General features: G+C 41.3%; 1 protein-coding gene across 8 annotated transcripts in view; it reads left to right on the forward strand.

Annotated features, from left to right (window-relative positions):
* Positions 1 to 24,434, forward strand: part of NCOA2 (nuclear receptor coactivator 2) — a 257,843-nt gene that overhangs the window by 132,004 nt on the left and 101,405 nt on the right. The window contains exon 1 of one of the 8 annotated variants that reach the window (XM_088799378.1): positions 2,235 to 2,253. The exons of the other annotated variants lie outside the window; for them this stretch is intronic. The gene's annotated coding sequence lies outside the window, so the exon portion shown is untranslated. Of the gene's footprint in view, positions 1 to 2,234; positions 2,254 to 24,434 lie in introns of those variants that run through there. 8 annotated transcript variants of the gene reach the window in all.

Here is a 24,434-nt window from a genome sequence, read left to right on the forward strand (position 1 = left end):
TTCTTTGTGCACGTCTTCATGGAAGCTTATGTGCCTCGATTACTCTGTGATTGTTTTAGGCTCTGTTAGTCGTTGGGGTTAGTCCTCCAGTGACTTAATGAAAATTTGTAAACATCCACTCTGTCCTACCCAAGTTATTTATATGTTGAAAGGTTAATATAATTAAACTAAAAGTTTTGGAATTAGAATTGTCAAATTCTTTGAATTCTGAGAAATTCCAGTTTTTTGTATAGATAACTCAGGCGGTGAATAATCCCTTCTGTGTAGTTGTATCTATAACAATTCTTGGTTTTTCTGTATTAAAGAATATGTTTGGTTTGCTTTTCTTATGAATAATTCAGTTGATGTAAAATGATTTTATAAGATAAAACCTCTTTTTGCCTTGCCCTACAGTTATTAAAATAATTATCCTTTAAAATATCTACATACAAAAAGAAAAACACTGGTGATTCCACTTATATAAGGTATCTAAAGGAGTTAAATTCATAGAAACAGAAAGTACATGGTGGGGACCAGGGCTGGGTGGGGTGGGCAGGCGGAAATGGGACTTGTTGTCTAATGAGTATAGAGTTTCAGTTTTGCAAGATGAAAAAGTTCGGGAGATCTGTTGCAAAACAGTGTGAATATATTTACCACTGCTGAACTGTACACTTCAAAATGGTTAAGATGATAACTTGTATGTTACGTGTATTTTACCACAAATAAAAGTTAAAAAAAAAAATCACTAAAATATCTTCTGTGTTTTCCATTTTTGAGATGAGAAAACCAAGGCAATAATCACAGCCAAGAAATGGAAGGTGTTGCTTAATCAGTTGCCTTCAGCTTAACAGATTCTCTCTCGTCTCAGGGTACAGCCGTCTTCCAGTGGTGCTTCAGTGTGGTTTTCTTCTGGGGCAACTCCTCACCCCATCCTTTTCTCCATTTTGACTTCTCAACACGTTCTTGCATGTAAACTCCTTCCCAAAGTTGCTAGATTAGTAGACTGAAAATTTTTTAATATGAAACAAACCATAACTGAAAAATATAATGTAATCTGCTGCTCTTTGTCTAGTATTTCAACCTGTTACTAGGAACAGTTTAAAAAAAAGAAATGGAGCAGCCTCTGTGTGTCAGGCACTGTGCTAGTATTTTCCCATGTGTTTTGAGAGTTAATTGTCAGAAATGGATCAAATTGACCAGACTTGAAGGAACTTTTGAGTATTATTTTGTAAGATTGTATTGGCTATGAGAATATTTTTTTGCTTTGAACAACTTCTAAATTACTAATGACATATGCCTAATAAGAGTACTTTTTGGTGTTAAAAAGTGTGCTTACGTGTGTTTTACTAATACAAAGTGCTCGTTTCCAGTGTGTGGATCAGCTATAATGTCTCCAAAGCATTCGTTATGCCTGATCGGTCAGATCCACTGAGGGCGAAGCGTGAGAGGTGCAGACAGTTCACATTTTCTTCTAACTCGCCCATTTCTTGGTACTGCTCACAGGGGACTGTTCGCACCCTCTGGAACGAGGAAGACCACGCGTCAGAATGTTGGTTTTTAGCAGCAGATCTAGAATTATTAGCGTTTCCATTTTAGGGTTATATTTTTTAAATTTATTATGATAATTCCAAGAAGAGTGAATGATTTTTTATTTGTGTATGTGAGTAAATGTTTGCATTATGCACGTGTGTGTGTGTGTGTGTGTGTGTGTGAGAGAGAGAGAGAGAGAGAGAGAGAGAGAGAGAGAGAGAGAGAGAGAAGACATCCCCTTAATAACAGGAGGGGATAGAGGCTTACTCAGTCTATTATCATAAAGCTCTGCTAATGTAGCTTCTGAGTCATGTGACTGCAGAAAAGGCTATTATCTCAATGAAAAGGAAACTCGTTTTTAGAGCAAGCAATAGAATAGAAACAGGAAGAATTTTCGAGTGTGCCACCATGCTGGATTGTCAAAGGGGGATCTGTCTGATCAGCAGCTAAAAAAGGATTTGTGAGGCTAGTTTGTCAGCTACTGTTAGAGACAAATGATAGAGGAGATAAGCAGCGGGGGGGTGGGGGGGCGCAGCGTGTGCTGAGGTTCACATCACGGCGTAATGTGGGTTTGGGTTAATAGAGCAGATTTATCTCTGAGGCAGTAAATTTATTGCTAATTGTGGGGTGCTTTTTTTTTTTCTGGAAGAGTGATGTATGGTATTTTTATTTACATCACTGGTGAAGATAAAGACAAGCTGCTGAGCTCTGGTTTGATCTGCAGAGGCTGTGGACAATTACAAGGTGTGTTTCACAAGTGCTCTGACTTAATATTCGGTAATGTTCTTGGAATTCCGTGTGCTCGTGGACTGGAGGTGCGTGTTGTTAGAGGGAGAAGTGAGCAAGACAGCCAGGCAGTGTTCCGGGTTCTCGGGAACAAGCAGATACAATGCGATCCACATTGATCCCCTCCTTTCCTTATGTCTTTTGTGTTTTTTTAGTGACTAAAGGGTTCTTGCAGTTTCTCTATGTGGCCAAATACAGTCTCATGCTTGTTCTAGAAAATATTTTGGTAAGCATTTTCTGTAAGTCAGAGGAAGAATCCAGTGCAAATCTTAGTCATTAAGGAATTAATACAAGCTTTATATTTCTATCTCTTTTTTTTTTTGTTCAATATCCTCTTGTAATTCTGCCTGAAAGGGAGCTTTGCAGTGAATTTGAAATTATTTCATTTTTCGTTGGGTAATAAGTATAGCTTTCTTGTTCGGCTAAGAACTGGAATGAATGATTTTTTGGTGAGATAGACAGATAGATAGACAGATAGATAGGGTACCTAACTTTCTCTTGATTTATTACATCCTATGCTACTGTATTCAGAAAGCTAAAAACGTTCAGTTAATCTTTAAACTGCTTGTCCATTTTTGTTCGTACTGATGCTATTAATTCTCTTAGCAGTCTGTACCTTTCTCTTAACCTTGGAAAATGTAGTACTTAAAAATCTGAGATTGGTGCTAGATAATCATAAGCTTTATCTGAAAAGGGTTAACTATATGCAATATGTACCCGAGGAATGAATTCACTAATACATTTTTCATTTAACTTCTAGACCAGATATGCCCAATTTGGGGTATGTATATGTTTCCAAATCAGATAATTTGAAACTAAACTATATTGTTTACATCTCCCTTTTGAAATCGACATTGGAGGCAAGGAACCTCTCAGGCGATTTATGCACTGTATAGACAGTTTGCAGAGAATTATTTTCTTTTTCAATAAAAGATGGTGAGAGTAGCTCAAACATAATTTTTAATTACAAGAAGTCAGGAGAATCTCTTTCTTATAATATCTATAAACCATATCAGCACAATAGAGTTTCAAAAATCATTAATCTTATGGTGGGATTTTCTTTAAAAAACAAAACAAAAAACCCACTGGCACCTTAGTTTAATCTAGCTACATAAAAAGACAACTTGGTTCAAATAAACGGTTAATTATGGTTTTGACTGTTTTGGAATTTTTCTTTTTAATTGTAGGACTTTCCCACATTCTTGTCATAGGCTGTAAGACAGGGTTACTTACTTGTTTCAGCACCAAAGTCACTCGCATCATATGTTAAAATTTTTGAATCATAAAATTTTTATAGTCAGATTATTTGAGCTTTTTTATTGTCCTTTGTTCTTGCTTTTAAATTTTATATTGTTGCCTTATCTAAAGTCTTGGAAGTGAGCCAAAGATTTTTGGAATCATTCAAGGTGTTTTTATTGAGCACCTACTATTATTACAAGATACTCTGAGAGCAAAACACTAAGAGAAAACAGATTTAAACCAACATGGTAACTTATACCTGACATTGGAACCTTACTTACAATAAGTAAATGTAATTATCCTTTATAGCAGGTCCTCAAATAACATCGTTTTGTTCAATGTTGCTTTGTTAGCATTCATGAGAAAGAGAAAATTGATTCCAGCAGGGTCGCTGTGGGGTTTGCACGTTCTGCCTATGTCTGTGGGTTTTCTCTGGGTTCCTCCCACATCCCAGTGATGTCCACATGAGATGAATGGACATGTCTCCATTGTCCCTGTCTGAGTGGGTGTGGAGTGTGGGTGTGGGTGTGGGTGGCCCTGCGATGGAAGGACGTCCTGTCTAGGTGGGTCCTGCCTCGTGCCCTGAGCTGCCAGGACAGGCTCCAGCCACCTGCAACCCTGAGTTGGAATAAGTGGGTAGAAAATAGTTCCCTTACTTGTTTTTATGAATCTTCCTTAAACATGTCTAGCTCACATTTATTTCAGTGTTTAATATTAGAAGTGTTTTGGGTCTTTAGAAGTTTGGTGATGTTTTTGTGACCGAACTGCGCCATAGGAACTTAACTCTTGTTTGTATCAGTCTACGGTAAACTTGGTTTCATTATATGTTGTTTCACTTGAAGGCGAAGTTTCCAAGAACCATCGAGGACGTTAGTGAGGACTTACTGTATCTTATCAGAGTTTTGAATCATTAAAAGGAATTTTTGGTAAAACTTATTTGGCCAATCAGAGCATACATTCCTGGATGACTTTGTGAGTGACTTTTCACACGAGCCGGTTTAAAGGGTAGTTTTAACTGGTATCCATCTGTGCTAGTTCTATTTTCATTGTGTCGTAACAGAAATAAGTTCATTTTATTTATAGCCTCTGAAAATTAGAATAGTTTTTGTTCCTGATCATGTTGGTTTTCTCCTAGGGCATCAAATATCAGCCCTTTACACTTGAAAATACTTTTATATCGTGTTAATCTAAAAATATCTTTCCTTTTGGTGGTTGGGGAGTGAGGAAGAACCCCAATCTGGTTATTCGAGTGAAGAGACACAAGCTTTGACGTCAGGGGAGTGTCTAAACAAGCCAGAGGAGTAGCTAGCAAATCCTGCTGCACCTCAGAATTCCAACCGCAGTAATTAACCGCAAATATTATAACCAGGTCTGATCTTGTCAGGCCAAGGGGGTTTGCTTCTCGGAGCAATTTTTAATTTGTAAAAAAAAAAGATAGTGTAAGGAGATGGAATTCAAGATGATGTTAGTATGCGGCATTGTAAAACTGAATGAAATATGTGCATAGGAATTTTTTTGTTTGTGAAAGTAAATGTTTGAGAAGATTTAGACAGGATTAAGGTACTGGGCTATATTTTAAACACACGTTAATTCTTTGAAAGCCAAGGGGATATAAAATTCATGAAATTAAAAAGTCTGTGCAACAGCCAGCAAATTGTTCCTGGGTACCTCCTACAAGATTTAGTCTAAAAATTATCACTCAGAAATGCCGAGGAAAGTTGAGAATCGGTTGGCTTACCCATATCTCTCAAGTGTTGTGGTCCTCAGCATTAAGGAGGTAATATTTGGCATTTCCTGGTGTATATGTTGTAGCAATGACTCTTCTTTTCACCAAGCTCCTAATTAATATGCATGGTTATAGTTTGTGATGTGATAATCACTAATATAGTATAACATAGGCTTACATTTGCTTTCACTTTAAAGATGACTTAATTATTATTTTCTTAAAGATTTTGTGAGAAATACCAAATACTGTAATCTTGATTTGAATAAATTGTTTCTTCTTAAAAACCCGTCAAGTTGACACATGTACAGGCACACGTCAGAGATACTGCGAGTTTGGTTCCAGACCACCGCAGTAAAGCGAATATTGCAATAGTCGCACATTTTTTGGTTTCTCAGGCATATAAAAGTTACGTTTACACTATACTCTAGTCTGTTAAGTCTGCAATAACGTTATGCCTAAAAGAGTATATATACCTTAATTAAAAAGTACTTTCTTCCTAAAAAATACTAACCGTCATCTGGGCCTTCAGAGAGTTGTAATCTTTTTACGGATGGAGGGTCCTGCCTTCTTCATGTTGATGGCTGGTGACTGATGCCAGTGGTGGTGCTAACAGCTGGGACGGCTGTGGAAATTTCGTGAAATAAGACAACATTGAAGTTTGCTGCGGTTTCCTCTTCCTTCCACAAACGATTTCTCTGTAGCTTGCGATGCCGGTTGATAGCATTTTACCCACAGTAGGACTTCTTTCAAAATTGGATTCAAGCCTCTCAGATCTTGCCACTGCTTTATCAACTAAGTTTATGTAATATTTGAAATTCTTTGTTATAATTTCAACAATCTTCACAGTACCTTCATTAGGAGTAGATTCCAGCTCAAGAAATCACTTTCTTTGCTTATCCATAAGAAGCAATGCCTCGCCTGTTAAAGTTTTATCATGAGATCGCAGCAATTCAGTCACTTCTTTGGGCTCCACTTCTAATTCTAGTTCTCTTGCTATTTCCACCACATCTGTAGTGACTTCCTCCAGCAAAGTCTTGAACTTCTCTCAAAGTCATCCATGAGGTTTGGAATCAGCTTCTTTCAAACTGCTGTTAATGTTGATATTTTGACCTCTTCCCATGAATCACGAATGTTCTTAATGGCGTCCTTTAAGAATAGTGAATCCTTTCCATAAGGTTTTCAATTTACTTTGCCCAGATCCATCAGAGGAATCAGTCAATGACAGGTGTAGCCTTACAAAATGTATTTCTTAAATAATAAGACTTGAAAGTCAAAATTACTCCTTGATCTATAGGCTGCAAAATAGATGTTGTTTTGGCAGGCAGGCATGAAATCAACATTAATCTCATCGTACATCTCCATCAGAGCTCTTGGGTGACCAGGTGCATTGTCACTGAGCATTAAGGAATTGAAAGGAATCTTTTTCTCTGAGCAGTAGGTACTAACAGTAGGCTTAGTGTATTCAGTGAACCGTGATGTAAACAGATGTGCTGTCATCCAGGCTTTGTTGCTCCATATATCGAGCACAGGCAGAGTAGATTGAGCATGATTCTTAAGGGCCCTAGGATTTTTGAAATGGTTAATGAGCGTTGGCTTCAACGTAAGGCACCAGCTGCACTAGCCCCTAAGAAGAGAGTCAGCCTGTCCTTTGAAGGCTTGAAGCCAGGCGTTGACTTCTTCTCTCTAACTATGAAGGTCCTGAGGCTGTTTCATCTGCATTGAAAATCTGTTGTTTAGTGCAGCCACCTTCTTCATGAATTGTCTTAGCTGGACCTTCTGGATAACTTGCTGCGGCTTCTCCATCAGCACTTGCTGCTTCAGCCTGCACTTTTATGTCATGGAGACAGTTCTATCCTTAAACCTTACGAACAAACCTCTGCTAGCTTCAAACTTTTCTTCTGTAGCTTTCTCACCTCTCAGCCTTCATAGAATTGAAGAGAGTTAGGGCCTTGCTCTGGATTAGGCGTTAGCTTAAGGGAATGTTACGGCTTGTTTGATCTTCTATCCAGACCCCTCTAACTTTCTCCATGTCAGCATAAGGCTGTTTTACTTTCTTATCATTCCTGTGTTCACTGGAGTAGCACTTTCAATTTCCCTCAAGAACTTTTTCTTTGCATCCACAACTTAACTAACTTTGGCGCAAGAGGCCTAACTTTCAGCCTGTCTTAGCTTTCAACGTGCCATCTTCCCCAAGCTTAATCATTTCTAGTTTTTGATCTAAAGTGAGAGATGTGCGACTCTTCCTTTCACTTGAACATTTAGAGGCCATTTTCAGGTTATGAATTGGTCTGATTTTAATATTTTGTGTCTCAGGGAATAGGGAGGCCCAACGAGAGGGAAAGAGACAAGGTAACAGCTGCTCAGTGAGCAGGCAAAACACACAATTTGTTTAATAAATTCGCCAAAACAATTACAGTAGTAACATCAAAGATCACTGATTACAAATCACTATAACAAGTATAATAATAATGAAAAGTTTTGAAATATTTTGACATTTACCAAAATGTCACGCAGAGAGAGGAAATGAGCAAATACCGTTGGACAAATGGCACCTGTTTTTTAATGTTTGTACTGTTAATAAACTTTATTTCTATTCCACTTCAAATAAAGTGAAAATCTAAAGTGAAAATCTGTTGTTTAGCGCAGCCACCTTCAAATATGTTAAGACAAAAGCATTGTTTAAGTGGTGTTTGGTTTGCCCTGGAAAGAAATATTCCTGAAAAGAACCTCACAGCTAATTCAGAAATCTGCTTTAGAGGAAAACGATGGAAGGACAGCATTACCGTGGGATAGCTGAGGTTTGTACAAGAAATGGACTGCCGATTACTATGAGATTAGTTGGCGTCTGTGGGGAGTAGTTCAGAAGTTGAAGGTGTGTGCTACCTATTTTCTTACTTAGCTACGTCTCCTTTTCTTGGCAAGTGGAGACCTTGCTGCTTCCAGGGTCTTTTAACTCACTGCAGCGCTATCATGGAGCTCGGGTATGAAAAACAGAGTCCAAATGAAAATCCTTGTTTTCAGCTGTTGAGAGCACCCCAGAATACACTCCACTGACTTGTAAGCCATTTTATGTTCATGCAGAATCCCGAGAGAGGAGTTGCTGCCCGTATCGTCTTTCAGAGTGGGATCATTTATACTTCGTCAAACTTTAATACTTCACAGGCATATTTGTTTCTAGGTGATGTCACGCTTTCTCCTCAGGATTCACAGTGGAGAGGTTTTTCCCTCACTCAGTCCTTGTAACGGGATCCTTGGCCATGAGTGGGAGACTAAAGTCTGGCTGTAGCTTTGTCGTTTGTCTTTGGTGTCCGCTGATGTACCCTCTTACCTGGGAGCTGATTTCTGAAATAGCTGATTGCATTCTTGTACTTATATCCTCCTGTGCATTTATTCAACAGCTGTTTATTTTAAGATTTTTGTCATGTCCTTCATTAGTACCAGAGAAAAGTGACTGCCTCTCCTACAGGTGGGAGAGGATTGATGAGGCGACACTTGGATTCTCAGGAGAGTGGTGAAGATGGCCCCAGGCCCCAGAGGGTGTGCTGGCTCTTCTAGGTCTTCAGTGCCCAACATACGGGCCACGAGCCAAAATGGCTTTTGACCATTTGAAATGTGGCTGATCTACATCGAGTGCAAATACATTAGTAAATTTAATTTCACCTGTTTCTTGTGATGTTCAGTGTGGCTACTAGACAAGTGGTGGCTCCCAGGATTCTCTGTTGTGAGCTCCGCTCTGGCCAAGACGACAGCGTGTGTAAAGGAGGCAGCGTTAGGCAGAGCCTTTCTTGTAGATGATAATCTGGGGGTTGTCACAGGGATGCACTAAGGGGCAGGAAGGTACAGACCCTCCCCAAGCCCATTGTCTTCTACTCAGTAACCAGATTAGAAGCAGTTTGCGGTCTGCATCTCTTGGTAGGACATAGAAGGCCCACTCGTGATCTGGCTCTGCCCTTCTAGCTTTGTGCCCCAGACATGCTCACCCGCTGCCATGCTCTCCCTTTAGTGAACTATAGTTGCTCCTTGTTATTTGCAGGCGGGATACTCTGTAAAGTCGTGGCAAAGACAGAATTAGTGACTATGGAGCCATTGCTTCTAGGGGAACTACAGAGTTAGGTTCCTCCAAACCTCTGGTCACACCTCAATATATAGCTTTATTGTAAGGGTGTTTCTCTTTAAAGACACCTTATTTACTATATGTTGTTGATCAGTAACACTGACCTCCTGCCTGAAGGAAGCTCATCGTAAACACGTACTTTCTCCATGAGGCTCATCACAGCTCTTGTGCTGATGTAACACTTGGCTTGGAGGCCACTTGAAACAGGGACGTGAACAAAGTACGAAATGTGGCCCTAAATGTCCCGCATAAAGCAGACTGGTTTCACAGGCTAAGCGGAAGCAAGAGGACACAGCAACACCTGGTTCGAATGGGGGTGGTGTCTGTGGAGTCCATACACAGAGCCGAGTATTTCGGATAATAATGACAGTATTAGTGAAGGCAGCTAACATATGTGAGGCCATTTCCATGTATCAGACCCGGTGCTTTTCTCATTTAGTAATTAGGAATATTACAGACATGGAAACCGAGGCCCAGAAAGGTTAAGGACCTTTCCTGAGGTTGCACAGCTGGTAAATGGTGAAAGCAAAAGCAAGAGAGGGTGCAGGCTTTACTGACTCCCGGGCCCAGTTAGGGGTGCAGTTAAATCGGGCTGCTGTTCTCGGTGGGGCTTCTAACTGGGTGGGAAAGGGTGGAGTTACAGCTCATGGGCCGCAATTCCCCCACTGCAGAAGCTTCCATATCTATTTGATAGTCCAGCTATTGAAATCTGGAAGAATTGAGCATGTGATGTGATTTACTGTGAGGTTCAGAACCACTGAGTGTGACAAAGGTTCTCTGTCTGCTTCAGCTGCTTCTGTCCCAGCAGCTATTCAGCCTTTTCACTCCTAACACATCTGTTTCTCGGCTTCATAACTTAGACGCCTCCGTTTCTCCTTGTACCTGTATTATCGTTTAATTTCTTACTGTGTATCTTTTCAGCTTCTGTCTTTGGCCACAGAGCAGTTCTGTCTTAAATGTTTTGTAGAGTGACAATCTGTTGGACTCTACCCGTCACGTTGTCTTTGTCTGGGTAGGACTTTTGGGCCAGGCCACTCGAGTGGACCCCTGGGCAGCCTGAAGGTTGCATACCTGCCTCTAGTGCTGGGGGATTGCTGTGGCGTCTTCTGTGTGAGGAGCTGATGAAAGCTGCCTCGTAACAGCCCCGTGCGGGGCCTTGGGACGGTCTGCGGGCGTGGCGGGTGCGGTTCAGAACCGAGTGCAGGAGAGCCCGGTGCTCAGACATTGACCAAGAAAATGTGTGGGACTCTGCTTCTTGTTTCCTCACATCTGACATGCGAAGACTGGTGCAAATTCCACGCCTTTTCTGCTTGGTTGTGTGTCGAGTTTGGTCTTTCATTTAGATAATAAGCTGGGCTATATGTTGATCAGAGTTAACCATTGTTGAATTATATATACTGTCTACCTCTGCCGGAGTTGACATAGAATTCCTCTGTGACCTATTTCACAGGCCTCTTCTGGCTTCCTTGGTTTGTTCTCCCATCACCTCCAGATTATTTCAGCTTCCAGGCAACCTTAAGACAATTGGAATTAGATTCTGGAACATAATTCTCTAATGTCCTTGGTTGGAAATGTTATCAGGGCACCTAGGATTAAGTAGAGGAAGAGACATGGTAACAGATGCAGTGGGAAGTTGTTTCTTGTACAAGGGGTATTGTGAGCAGAGCACAACAAAGTAAGAGAAATCGACCCAATTATTGCCACACACACACACACAGATGTTTCACCGATACAGAGGATCTGCGTTGCAGGTGTGGAGATCAGTGGGGGCACAGTTGAGGTTATGGGGGCCTGGTCCAGTCCTAAGTGTCTAAATCGCCTCAGTTTAGTATAATTTAGTGATTCGGGCAAGTAATGCACTGTATTCACTGTGGTTACAGTCATACCTGGAGGTCGGGGGACCAGTCTGAGGACTGGAAACTACAGGAGCACAAATAAACATACCACAGTGACTGACACTCAGAAGGAAACTCAGGCAGAGGGAAAGCGTGTGCTTCCTTGGTGATGCTGAGAGGAAAGCACCAAAGGTCTGATTTGTTAATATCATGGCACTAAGTCATCAGCTTTCGGTTCCTCTGATGAACGTTCAGGGCACATGGCAAGGTCACCAGTTAGCTGCACATGGTAATGTGGCCCTTCCGGTGTCAGCTAGCTCCCTTACGTAACAGCTGAAGCTCCCCAGGGATGGACATTCCACAACTTGGTCAATATGTTCATGTTTTCTAATCAAGTTTGCCGTTTCCTTGTACCATCATTGACACGTCTCCTGTTACGTGTTTTGAAGTGGGTCATTGAATGGCTTTCATTAGAGAGAATGAAGACTCGTGGAGACAGCATGGGATTCAGTCAGCCATGACTTAGCAGCTTTGAGACTTTGGACAAGTCAGTTAACTTAATTTGGATCTGGTTTTTGTCTGTAAAGTCGGGGACAGTGTCCGTTCTGAGGAGCTCTGAGAATTAAACAAGGTGGTATCTAGTGTAGTGCCCATCACGTATAATACCAAACGCCTAAGACATCCCTTTTCTGAAATAGCTCTTCAGCACATTTAGTGTGCTTCTCAGCTGTGTATATTTCATCTCCCCAAGTAGTTTAACCTCTCTCTCTCTCTCTCTCTCTCTCTCTCTCTCTCTCTCTCTCTCATATCCATGATCATTTAAATAAGTTTTTAGTTCATTGACTAACTTCTCCATGGACCTGTTACTTCTATCTTCTGGAGCATCATGGAATCCCACGTTTCTATCTGAATTGCAGATTTTAAATTTTGCTTCTCTTCTTGCAATCTAAGAGTACATTTTATTCTTAGCATCAAGTCATTTGGTCGATTCCATTTAAACTGGCAATCAAACTGAAATTTTGGTTACTATTACCTAAGTGACCATGGTCTGGATTTCTACTGTTTAGAACTTAAAATAGTTTTGTTTGTTTTTTCTCAATTGCATTGCCAGATTCTACCTTTTTGTCTTTGTGGGTAGTTATGCTGGTTACGAATATTACATAGTAACTTTTAAAGGATACTATGTTAAGGTTACAAGTTTTAAGAAATCATAGAGAACAAAACTGGACAGAAATACCTCCTGGAGGAGATGAGCTATGCACAGATAAGGAGACTTGTATATTCATCAAATGAAAAACGAAGTATGCTGGAGAGAAAGCACAGGCTCCAGAGATCTAACTTCTACCACCTGTTGGTTTGTTTGACCTTGGACACTTCAGGGAATGATAATAATAACTTCATAAGTTTTTGTGAAAATCAAATACAAGAATGCAGGTATAGCACAGTAAATATTCAGTGGTTGCCTATTTTGGTGACATTGCTTCACATTCTAGCAGTTTGTAAAGCAATTTATTCAGTGAATATTCATTGTTTGCATGTCAGGCATTCTGATATAAGGACCTAGGATAAAAAGATGAAACTTAGTTTCTGCTCCTCCAGGAGCTTAACATTTGGTAGGGAAAAAGACAAATAATTATGATATATGTGGTTAATCGTAGAGTTATATACAGGCTATTAAAAGACAGAGGAAAGGAATTTAATTTTGGGGACAGGGTCATCTGAGCTAGGTCTTAAAAGATGAGTGGGAGTTAGTCAAAAGGGGGCAAGACATGTGGTTTGTTGCACGTGTAACAAGCACAAGAAAAGAGGTGAGAAGTAGTACGCGGGAGGGGAGGGACCACGTCCGGCTTGTGTTACCAGGGCAGACGGAACAGGGCGGGAGATGAGCCTGGAGGAGTGGGCACGGGCGAGACCAGAGGGCAGCTTACGCGACACGTGAGGCAGCGTGGCCTTGCTCTGGGAGGGAGCGGAGTCGATGGACAATTGTAAGCAGGAGATTATCCAGGTCGGAGATGATGGCCTCGACCAGAAGCAGTGGTGATTGTCGTAGTGTCGAGAGGGGTGGCTTGAGAATATTTAAGAGGCCTTGGCACGTTATTGATGATTTGATGGGGAGAATATAGACGTGTAAGGGTGCTGTCGGTGGATGGGTGCTCCTTCAGGTGGGTCAGTTTCGGGGTGAGGAGGAGGGGTGGATGAGCGTAATTTTGTGAGTTGACCCCTAGCTGGATGTTGAGGTGGAACCTCTGAGAGGTGAAGGCTGGAAAGAAAGATTTGGGAAGTCATGGAAGTGGGTGCAGCAGCAGGTCTTTACCCAATTTGAACATTGCAATTACCCAGAGAGCGTCTAAGCGACGTACCGATGGTCAGCCCACACCTCGGAAATCTCTGATTTACTGGGTCTGCAGTGGTGTCCTGGTCATCTGTGCTGGTTTTAAAATTTGTGGTGAAATACACAGAACAAAACTTACCATTTCAACTATTTTTAAGTGTATAGTTTTATAACATTAAGTACGGTCATAATGTACGTTACCAGAAGTTTTTTTAGTCATTTCAAACAGAAACTCTGCCCCATTAAATAGTAACCCCCATTTCTTCTTCTCCCCTGCCCCAGGTAACCTCTGTTCTACTTCATGTCTCTATAAAATTGACTAGTCGAGGTACCTCATATAAGTGGAATCACAGTATGTGGCCTTTTGTGTCTGACTTCTTTCACTTAACGTAATGTTTTAAAGGTTCATTCATGTTGCAGTGCCGTACGTACAGTTGAGGGATGTGTTCCAAGATCTGCAGGGGATGCCTGAAACTACAGATAGTACCGAACCCTTTATTTAGTTTGATAAAGTTTGTTAGGCTGAATGCTGCAGCTGTGAATATGTAAGTATCTGTAAGTCCCTGCTCAGTTCTTTTTAGCATATACGGGTAATGTTGTAGTTTTAAAAACTTCCCAGGTTTTTAAATATGCAGCCATCATTGAGAACCTGTGGTGTAGTGTAGAGCAAGGGTGCTTCATCTGGGAGGTCCCTAAGTGATGGCTTTAGTGGGGTAGGGACTCGTAAGAACTGTATGACTTTATTTTGTATACAGGGTGTCGCACTTTTTGTCTTTGATCAGATTCTCAGAGCAGTTCATCACTGCACGGTGGGGCTAAGGATCACTGCGGAGCGTAATTTTAAACTAGACGAAAACTCGAATAGACATTTCTTCACAGAAGACGTGCAGTGGCCCAAATAAGCCCAGGGAAAGATGCCCAACATCATTTCGTTATTAGGGAAATACAGGCCAAACCAAAACATTTCATACCCATTAAAATGGTTGGAATTTTAAAACTTGAAAGGAAAATAGCAAGTGTTGACGAGGATATGGAAAAGTTGGAACTCTTGGACATGGTTAGTGGGAAAACAAAATGGTTTATCCGCCTTTGAAAGCAGTTTGGCAGTTCGTCAAAAGTTAAAGCATAGAGTTAGCATATGACTCACCAATTCCCTTCCTAGGTATATATCCAAGAGAATTGAAAGCATATATCTATGCAAAAACCTGCACACAGATATTCATAGCAGCATTATCCCTAATGACCAAAAGTAGAAATAGTCCAAATGTTCATCAGCTGGTGAATAGATAAATAAAATGTCGTATACCCACACATTGGAATGTTTGGCCATAAAGAGGAACGAGACACTGACATGTGCTACAATATTGCTGAACCTTGAAAACATTGTTCTACTTGAAACAAGTGAGACACAAATGGCTACATATTACATGAGTCCATTTATAGGAAATGTCTAGATTAGGCAAATATCTAGAAACTGAGCGTGGTAGTGGTTGCCAGGGCCTGGGGGTAGTTGCATAATGAGTCTGAGGTTTCCTTTGGGGTGATGAAATGCTGTGGAATTAGAGGTGGTGATGGTTGCACATTTCTGTGATTAGACTAAAACCACTGACATGCATAGGTTAAAAGGGTGAATTTTATGGCTTGTGAATTACGCCTCAATAAAGCTGGTGAAAATAAATTTTAAAAAGAAGACAACCGAGGTGGGTATTGGACCAAGAATCCCTGTTAAGAATGTAAGTTTGAAATAGAGGTGGAGGCTGGGATAACTGCAAGGAGGCATATCAGTAGGAGCGATGGGGAAAGAATAATTAGGCGGCCTAAGAGGAGGGCCTGGGAGAGGCTGTGTCGTGGAACCTCAGAGTCGCGGGGTCAAGGAGGGATCACCTGGAGACATGATCACGGGTGACAAACAGCAGAAAGGCTCGGTGACAGAACTCCTGCACGCTTGGCCTCCGAATGCCACGGAAGACTAGACAGGGCAAATTCAATGGAGTGATGGTGAAAGAAATATAATTGTTGGGGGTCATGGAGTGAGTGGAAGGGACTAGGAATAAACTACAGGCCTCTGTTCCCTTATTTGAATCTCAGAATTCAACAAACTCTGAAAATGGAAAGGTTTTCATAACTCATTTGGCAGTAAAACCTGACCTGAATGGATGTGAGATGATTTATAATCTTCATTTGTCCCACTTACGTGAATATTCATACATTTCACTGCACAAATAATATTGAATTCGATTACAGAATGTTTCTACAGGCCCCTGTGGGGATGTTGTGAAATATGGTATATGCCACATATTCTCTTTCTAAAATTAAAATATATCTATCTATCTGAATTCTAAATTCTATGGCCCCCAAGTGGTCTGGGTAAGAGTTGTAGTGTTTGGACAGGTTCAGATGTGAAGGAAAGATGTGAAATTAGACAGTTACTAGAGAAGGACGCAGACTCAAGGGGCATTTTTTTTAAAAGGATGGAAATGACCTGAGAATGCTTGTAGGTTAAAGCAGAGAGGAAAAGGTTGAAAATTTGATAAAGAGAAGCTTTGTAGCAAGCCTCACAAAGGTGAGGAGGGAAGTAGGACGTGGGGTTGGAATGGTTGGTGTTTACAAGAGGAGAGATCCCGTCCTCTCAGACCCCAGACTGCTGCTGGACATAGCGCTGGACGTCTTTGTAAGTAAGAGGAGAAGGGAAGTTGAGTAAAACTGCAGAGCCATTTGCTGAAGTGGTGAGAGCTGGAAATCACTGTTGGGGTAAATGCAAGTTCTAGAGCTGTCTTGAAAGCAAGGAAATGGATTGGCAGGCGGGACTGTGGGTCTAAGGCAAGCTTAGAAACCTTGAAATGTCTGTGGGGCCCATTCTATCCCTTCACTGAGTGACTTTCTCCATCAGTCCTCAGCCTCCCACTTACGAGAGTGGAGAAATCTTAGGATTAACTTTTACAGAATGAATTCTGTAAGAGTTGATGCGTGAAAGGGAGCCGTGGGTGCCCCGGGGCTGGTGGTGGGCCTAGCTAGGCGGGGAAGGAAATGAGATGAGTGAAGGGGGCATGGCACCTCAGTTCCTTATACACCGAGGACCAGTTGTTGAGGAAGAAGGCAATAAGAGCTGGTGTGCTTGGAGGTTATGGGCAAAAAGTGACATTCGAGTGGCATCAATTCTGGTGTTAACAGGGTTCAGGGTATGGTTATAGGAGGTAGTAGTTGAAGTGAAGTGGAGGTGAATTGTGTTGGAATTGAGACAGATGAGGACCTGTGGGGATAGATACTAGCTCATCCACACAGACTGAAATCTTGCAGGATGATGACCAGATTTGGGCGAGAAAGGAAGAACTAATCGAATGCCAACATTTTTAGTACGTGTGGAGGATTAAGTGGCATGTTGGTAAATTTCAGACTGCACCATAGTAAGAGGGTGTTCTGTGGCATCAAAGGACCTGAGATTTTTTATACAAAGCCACCCTGGACTAGGGCCCGGGCCAGTAGCCGCTCTGAGGAACGCAGCGCGACACCCCTCCCTCTGGTCGCTGTGTAATGAGAGCAGCCGCGTCTACGGACTGGCCCGTAGGGGGCGCCTGTCTGCAGGCCCGGAAGGCGCCGTTTGCTGTTACCCGCCTAAGTGCGTGGGGAGTGGGTCACTGCAGAGCGAGGGCTTCTGCAGGCCAGGAAGAGGCGCAGCGTGCAGGAGATTTGGTATCGGTTGTATTAGGGGAGAAGCGCAGGACGGAATAAGAATAATGGGGGGAGGGGCGACGAAATGTGGGGGAAGTTTCGCCTTCGCCCCAATCTGAATAGTGAGTGCGCTGCAGCAGAAAGGTTGTGAGGGTTTTTCCTTGTCTTTTTTAAAGTATGTTTTTGTAAGTGTTCACATTGTTTTAATTATGCAAAGATATTGAGTAGGTAATGCCATCGTGCTGGTTTGGACCCCTTATGCTGGACTGCTAATGTTAATATTTTCAAAAAATTAATCTTGTTATCACACGATGGCTGTGCTTTGTGTCATCTGCGTGTCTGACAAAACAGATGGTTTTCTGAAGTCTCTTATTTTAAAAAATAGACTCAAGAACTTCTCTTTGTTTATAGTAATCAGTTAATTAACACCAAGAATGTTACTCCACCAGCCCTGACTAATTCCCACTGTCGTCCAGCCCAGTGGTTCCAAACCCGCTCTTCCTTCCCGGTCAGAGCTGGGCAGGCGTCAGCTCGGCACTGGGGTCGTCGTCCTGCAGGGGGTTCTGATGTAGTTGGTCTGCGGTGGAACCAGGAAATCCATATTTTTAAAAATTCTTCAGGTGACTCATTAGTAGCCAAATTTGGGAACCTCCAGTGGAACCTACATTTTGCTTCCATCTCCACAATAACATTATGTCAAATAACTAGCTGACCCAAACATACTGTATCTAAGCTGCTATGTCCCTGACTCAACATGCTTTGTCTAAGTAAAAATGAAGTGCTTATAACCATATTCAATTACCAGTTATAAGTTTGAATTGTAAAATGGTGTCATGCCATAATCTTCAGATTGGCAAAGGGTTTTAAAAATGATGATACCTGTTACTATTGTGGATTGTGATGAGATGAGAACTCACAGACCCTGCTGAGATGATTGTAAATTAATGCAGCCTTTTTTGGGAAATAGTTTGACACTATACATAAATAGATTTAAATTAGGGTCACATGTAATCACCTTTGATTTAGTAATTACATTTCAGAGACTACTGTATTGAGACTATTAATTATTGTTAATAATCAGATATGTGGATCAGTATTTATGTAAAAGTTATTCATCACAGTGTTATTTAGAGTAGTAAAAAATGGAAGCAATTTAAATGATTATAGAAAAAATGGTTAAATACATTACGGTATCTTCATGTGACGGAATATTATAGAAACATTAAAAATTATGTTGATAAAGACATTTACTATCATGGGGGAATTTTAGTGTGTAACAGTTAAGAAGAAAAGCATCTATAAAATTGTTTACAGTCATGCACCAAATGACAACGTTTCAGTCAACAGTGGACTGTGTATAGGACCGTGGTCCCATAGGATTGGAATAGAGCTGAAAACTCCCAGTCCCCTAGTGACATCAGAGCGTCATAACACAATGCATTAGTCACCTGTTTGTGGCGATGCTGGTGTCACCAAACCTGCGCTGTGTAACATGCAATTATGTACAGTACATAATACTTGATAACGATACTGGGGCTGGTTTATGTATTTACTACACTATACTTTTATCGTGATTTAGACTGTACTCTTTCTACTTATAAAAAAACAGTTTGCTATAAAACAGTGTGCTGTCTTTCACCAATGGCCTCACACCTGTCGTGTTTACCTCTCTCCTGATTGCGTCATTTTCTCTTGTGCTTGATTTCATCTCATGTTTTGCACAGTGATGTGCTGTGCAGGCTTGTGGCCCAGGAGCAGTGGCTGCACCACACAGCCCAGGTGTGCAGGGGGCTAGACCTTCCAGGTCTGTGAGTGGGGTCTGTGCTGTTCGCACCAGGGTGAAGCAGCCTGACAACGCGTGTCTCAGGACGTGGCCCCGTCGTTAAGCAGCGCGTGACTGTATACAGTTTGTGCTTAATTGTATATATACATACAGTATATTTAGAACACTGAGCAAACCTTTTTTACAGTTAATGGTGATCCTCTGGGTAGTGGAAACATGTAATTTTTTCCTTTTGCGTTTTGTATTTTCTGAGTTTTCTACGATGATCATGTATTACATTGATTAAGCAAAAATAAAACTTAAAAAAATGAAATTCCTACTCTAATCTTTTAGCAAAACGAGTGAGGAAAATTCATTTGTGATGAATTGTTGTTTGAGAAGTCATCCTTGCTCATAATACTCGCCAGTGTGCTTTGTAAATACTTGCAAACCATCCGTTTATCTTCCACATATTGCCAGGTTCTCAGCATCAGGCTGAGGAGGCTTGTGGGGCTTGTTGTTTTCTCTTGTTGTTGTTTTTTATTTTTAATAACAGTTTATTGAGATATAATTTAGGTAAAATTCACACTTATAAAGTGCACACTTCGGTGGTTTTCAGTTTACTCACAGGTTGTGCAGCCATCACCACACCCGTTCCAGAACATTCTCATCACCCCAAAAAGAAACTGCACTCATTAGCATTCACTCCCCATTTCCCTTTCCCCTTAGCCCCTGGCAACCACTCATCTGCTTTCCGTTTCCATGGATTTGCTTACTCTGGATGTTTCGTATAAATGCTGTCATACAGTGTGCGGCCTTTTGCAATCACATCCTATTAGCTAGTCTTCCGCCGTCCCCCCCACGCTGCCAAAGGTGAGGTGCCGTGTGTACCACCGCCATGCTCATCTGTCGAGCCTACCTGATTTTACCTCCTCTGGCTCGAAACTTTGCTTTGTGCCCAGGGTTCATTAAATCAGTAGGAACTACCACTCATTCTAGCATTTAAGGTTTTCTATATTCTGACTCTACAAAGTGAGTTCTTATCTGGTGAATAAATGAATTCAGTGAATAAAATGTATTCTGCCTTACCTCTCCCGTTCCTTCTCCCTCAGAGAAGAAGATAATTACTATGAGTTAGTCAGATTTCAGGTCCTTGATGGGGCAAGAAAATTTCTGTCTAAATTTTAGGGCCGGGGTTTGTAAACCTCAGCAGGCTTCAGATCCCAGAAAGGACTTATGCTGCCCCCACAGTTCCTCAAACCCCAGACTTCCTCATTCAGTCAGGCCAGGTTCTAGCTAGAGTGCGTTTCTCGCAGTTCCTAGAGGGCGCCCGGAGAACCACAGCGCTGCGGCTGCCCTGGGTGAGGTAGGGTGCTGCCAGCACCATACCCAGGCCTGACAGCCACCTGGAGGTAAAGAGGTCAGGGGATGAGGGAATGGCCCAGACTCCATGGTGGCAGCCCCATGTCCTCGCAGCCTCACCCTGCAGCTCCAGCCCAGCCTTTCTCTTTAGCACCTGCACCCTTTGGCTGCTCTTGCAGGTGGGATCCATTCTTTATCACCACCCCAGCTTCATTTTGAAGAATTGTACCCATTCTTGAAAACGCATCTCCTGCGTTCGTATGACCTCTGCCAAGGCTTCCCACAATAAAAGTACTCCCCCTCCTCAGCACTTTGTGTTTTTCATGGATGCAGTATTCTGTGTTCGTTAATTCCATACTTGTTCTTTCTTCCTAAATCTTTGATTTCTTGAGGTTAAGTTCTGTTTCTTAGTGATTGTATCGCAATGGCCACTGGGCAGCTACTCAGGAGTTATCAGTGCAATTAAACATCAGAAGGACAGAAACGTAAATCAATTTTTAAATTAAAACTCTATAATTTAGGTTGTATTTTTTAATACCAAAAAGAGACCTGTATTCCTTAGAAACTTAGCCTTGTGAAACGTAATTGTCCAGAGCTGAAATGTGGTTTCGCCGTAAGGAACAGTCATTACTCTAGGTTTAGAGACATTGGCCTAAAACAAACACCAAACTAAAGAACTCCTATGCCTGTGTTACGAGCACATATACCTACGTGCTGTGACATCTCCAGGAGCTTAGTTTTCTGCACACCCATCTGGCCCTATTAGAACCAGGGTTCAAATTTCAGCTTAATGAATTTGTATCCTTTTGAGTTATTACCAGACAAAAGGAATATAATATAGTAGTTAGCTGTCTCTGAGGTGTCAGGCAATTATCTTCATTTCTTTTAAGTTTCATTTCATGCTTATTACTTGCCTATTATAGTTAAATAAGGTACAGCAGTCTTCCAGATCTTTATCCATGGGTGTAGTTTTTACAACAATTACCATTTACGCGCTTAGTACAAACAGGTTTTAGGACTAGTTTTTTGAAAAAGAGAGAGAACAGCACATTCTACACTAGGAGTTGGGTTTTCTCTTTTCAGTGCCTGTTCTAGACCACCCTTATTTAATCCATTACATTATTTAAGCTCCTTTGTGTTTAAGTTTGTATTAATCACCCAAGGGCTCATTAGAAGCCAGCATTCTTAAGTCCAGTTATATTTTTAGTTCCACAAAATGCAGTAACTCTCCATTTGGAGCTATAAAAAGGGAAGAAAATCCTCCATTTACAGGTCTCCAAGACAACTCTGTGTTCTGCACAAAGTTCATCTAAACTGGGGGGCTCCCTGACCTCTGATCCTGAGGCCAGAGAGCTGGGCTCCTTCGTACAATCGCAGTAATAACAATGGGATTGTACGTCTACTGAAAGCTGTTTGTATGTCCCAAGTTTGAAACTTCAGCTGAAATATAAATCTCATGAGCTACAGTAGGGGTGGTTTTGATGATTACCAAAATCCAACATTTGAGAAAAAACGAAATGGTATGTTATTTGCAAATAAAAATGCTTAATTTGGCTTATTTTTACAAGACCAAATTGGAAGGTTTTTGGTTTTGTTTTGTTCTTTTGGAGGAGGAGGGCCCTCTGTTAATCCAAAGCTGCCTTTTTCTATTTGTAATGGCAATCATTGCCTCATAGCAAATACTATTTGAAGTTACTGTAACAATCTAACCCAAAGGAAGTTTGTAGGAATTTGTATGGTGAAAAAATTAATCAGAGGTCCTTCCACCAAACCAAGTTCTTCCTCCTTGCTCATTTTCCGCTGATGTAAAAGACTGGTGGAGAACAGAGAAAGCGCAGAAAAAGAGTATTTCAGAAAAAGACTTCTTGTACAGGTTTTCCCCTTGTAAGGAAACAATTTAAACTGCCAAAGGGGGACTCGAACTGTGTACCTTATTTCTTCTCTAACAACAAGCATTTAATTTGGGTCCTACACTTTGTTCCTGCAGCACGCTTAAAAGTTACACCCCTACCTTGTTTTCCTGTTTGATCGGAGACAGAAGAACTCTTAAGAAAGTTCGGAGTTAAATGAATGTGAATGAGGAAAGGGAGGAAAAAATGAGTGCCTGGAATCTCACCACTGGTACCCAGAGACAGGAGTGAGAGGCGGCAGTGGGGGTCTGCTGGGGCCGTCCCGGGCTGGCTCATGAGGGCAGCGGTGCCAAGGGACGCCCCGGACCCTCTCCTACAGAGGCAAGTAGTGACGCAGGACAAAGAAATGTCGTTTTACTTTACGTACCACGGCTGGGGGACAAGCCGAAGGGAACTTGTGTTTCCTCTTAGTGGCATCACGGGAGCCTCCATAAAGGAGATGCCTTGCAGCTGAACTTGAAGGATAAAGTTTTTCTAAAGAAGAAGAGCAATTTTAATAACCTTTGCTGGAACGCGTATTTGTGGTTTGGGTATTTTTCTTGCTTTAAAAGAGTCACATCAGTCGGAGAGAAAACACGAGAAATTTGTCAAGTTAAGGAGAAGAGGATATAGTCGTGAGTCCAAATGACCAAGCCTTCCTCCTTCCTTCCTCCTTCCTTTCTTTCTTTTTTGTAAACTCATGAAAATCGGATGTGTTAATGGAAGGAAATTCGGAAAACACAAAAATTAAATTACACCCATAGTGCCCATCAAAACAATTGAACGGCTTGAATAATACCTTGGTGAATTTTCTTCCAGTTTTTTTCTGTAAAGTATGTTTTCTCTCCCACTGTATTCACCATCAGCTTAGATTATTTCATAAACATTTATATGCTATTAAATTCAGTCCTCAATAATATCTGACATTTATTAAATAAGCCCCGACGAGGTGCCAGTCTTTGTTCTGTTCCTCTGCGTGTCATGCTCTCAGCAAACTTACAAAGTATGTATGATTATTCCTACAGTTTTCCAAATGAAAAAGTTTAGGTCCAAAGCTGTTCACTGACATAACTAACACGGGAATTCCTGGGATTCCGAGCCGGAGTTGCCCCCAGAGGGTGTGCTCTTAGCCCTACACTGTACCACTTCTCGTGGATTTTATTGTAATGGTTGTGTAGTAAAGAAATTCTATTATGAATCTTCCTTCTTTTTTTTTATGTATTCTGAATCTTAAGAGTTCTGTTAGAAAGGACTCTGCCCAGATGTCACTCTTTCAAGAGAGAACGTTGCTGATCACCTGTGTAAAATAGTACCTCTCACCCCACCTACGTTGAACTCTATCCTGACCCTACCTTATTTTTCTCTATAGTTCTCATCACTGTCTGATACAGTAAATGTTTGTTTGCTTCACTCTTTCTCCCCTCCCCCTTCCTCTTTAGAATATCAGAGTCATGGGCAAAAGACTTGGTCTGTTTTGTTCATTGCCACATCCCTCACCACCTAGAACCATGCGTGGCACATAATAGATACTCAGTATTTGCTGAATGACCTCTGCTTTCAGGTTAGCTTTGTGTGAATTCATATTTTCTTAATCAACCTCCGTTGGGACAGATAGGCTGGATTAACCACGTGGTCTGCATTCCCCTCTGTCAGTCAGGACTGACGCTGCCATTCGCCAGTGCCCCACCAGGCTGGTGAGCCATGCAGCCCACCCCATGCGTCTACCCCAGCAGTGGTCCTGCCTGCCGACCCAGAGCTAGCTGCTTGTCCAAACTGGTTTATGCCAGTTGTACTTGTTACCGCAATTTCATAATTTAATTAAATACTATATAACTGATTGAGTATGAGATTGAAAAGGCACATATGTTTCTATAAAAACTAAGATGAATGCTTTGAAAACCTCAATCACGTGGACAACAATTTCTGCCAGATAGGTATATGCAACACATCTATAAAAGACCGAGGAAAAAATAATAAAAATTTATACCTCATAAGCTCTTATAAGAAATCTAAGTGTCTGTAAGTTCTAGGTCTATTATAAATAAACAGAAATTGGAAATCATAGACAATGCCTTAATAACAGATAAGATCTATGCAAGAAAGACAGTGTGAAACTGAAAGTCAAATGTAGATTTTTATGTGTCAAGTTGAAATGAAATGATTAAGGTAATAGATATCATTTTCTATAATTGCTCTTGATAACTGACTTTT

This window comes from Rhinolophus sinicus, chromosome 7 (assembly GCF_057876585.1).
Source record: "Rhinolophus sinicus isolate RSI-liver-muscle chromosome 7, RSI-T2T, whole genome shotgun sequence".
NCBI classification, from domain to species: Eukaryota; Metazoa; Chordata; class Mammalia; order Chiroptera; family Rhinolophidae; genus Rhinolophus; species Rhinolophus sinicus.